Source organism: Heloderma suspectum, chromosome 2 (genome assembly GCF_057233095.1).
Source record: "Heloderma suspectum isolate Gila_16-S chromosome 2, 16-S_ref, whole genome shotgun sequence".
In the NCBI taxonomy this organism is placed as follows: Eukaryota; Metazoa; Chordata; class Lepidosauria; order Squamata; family Helodermatidae; genus Heloderma; species Heloderma suspectum.
In genome coordinates this window covers 181,861,341-181,862,787 of record NC_139459.1, presented here as the reverse complement: position 1 = coordinate 181,862,787, position 1,447 = coordinate 181,861,341, and the positions used below count along the sequence as shown (strand labels likewise).

The following is a 1,447-nucleotide window of genomic DNA, read 5'->3' as shown; positions in this document are numbered from 1 at the left end:
TTCCCCCTCTCCAGCCCACCATGGGCACTTCTACATCAGCCTAAAATCCTGCATTCAAAACGGGGCTTTCTGCTTCCATGTTAAATGCAGGATCACAACGACTCCCTTTTTCACCCACTTCCTTTCCCTCTCCTTCTCCCCGTATCTGAGTCTTCCATTATCTTTCATTGATCTTGTTCCTCTTCTTGCTGCTTTAACTCTTTTCACGGAGGGAACTCAAGCAGAACACAAGCAGGGTAATTTGACAGCTTATTATTTGCAATCTATTTAAAAACATAACAAAGGGCATTTAGTGCAGGAGATGCCCTGGAGGCTCACGGCATTATGTAAAGAGCCTGCAAACTTCTGTGAGGGAGCAATCTCAATTGCAGGATAAAAGCTTCATGTGAAGAAAGCCCATGTGTTCATATCCATGCATATGTGGGGTGAATAGGGCTATAGGCATTGCATGGTTTTTAAAATGGGCTGTAGCTCAGTGGTAGAGCATCTGCTTTACATGCAGAAGGTCCCAGGTTCAATCCTTGGCATCTCCAGGTAGGTGTAGGAAAACATCCTGCCTGCAATCCTGGAGAGCTGCTTCCAGTCAGTGTTGACAGTACTGGGCTAGATGGATAGCTTCCTATGTACCGTGCACACCCTTGTCTCCTAATTCCAGGTATGTGAGGCGTGGGCTGTGCTTACAGACTGATGAAATACTCTGTGTAAGTTCAGGGGCACCCCCTTCTTTACAATGACCTCACATGCTCCACGACACTGAAAATAGCCCCAAGAGTGACAGCGCAACTCCATTCGAGCTGGGCCACGGCCCCAAAGGAAATGGAAAGGCTCGCTCTTCTGTCCCCAACAGACAGGTGCCGCTTCTGAGCAGCTTTTCCCCAGGAATTGCTTCTCAGCAATCAGTGTGGCATGGAAGCCCAGCAGTTGGTTAACACCTGCTCAGGGAAGCGCGGAGGCCCATTTAAAATGCAGGTAGGAGGGCAGCCTGCAGCACAGTGGACAGGGGAAACGAGAAAGGGCCCTAATTGTATTATTATACAAAGGTTCTGACATGCTGCTTGAATCACAGAGTCCCCAGCTGTGCGGCCTGCAGTGTCTAGGTGAAATGGAGCCTCCCTGGGGGATAAGTGCATGCAGCGCATGGGAGAAGTGCGCAGCTGATGCACTAAGCGGGCGTGAAGTTGCAATGCCGTGCATTGTTAGGGGACTCCAAGCCTCTGGCGTAAGCGAGGAGAAGAGCGAGTCCTGCTCCGGAACAGGTCTCAGCCTCAGCTTGAGCTGGCTCGGGAAGCCTGCCGGGGGGTAGGGGGTAGGGTGGGGGGTTGCGTCATGGTTTGGCCTGGCTCCCTGCTAGGGAAAGAAGAAGGGAAGGGGAATCAAAGCAGAAACTCCCCCGAGGAAGAAGTGAGCCGTGTGCCGTTTGACCTCATGTCACATCGTCTGTCACAGG

The 1,447-nt window shown here is 51.4% G+C and overlaps 1 non-coding gene across 1 annotated transcript; it reads left to right on the top strand.

Moving 5' to 3' along the window:
• The first annotated feature begins 464 nt into the window (after window positions 1–464).
• On the top strand, window positions 465–533 carry TRNAV-UAC (transfer RNA valine (anticodon UAC)). Its single transcript has one exon. It is a non-coding gene; the product is annotated as a tRNA-Val (tRNA).
• Window positions 534–1,447: the final 914 nt, after the last annotated feature.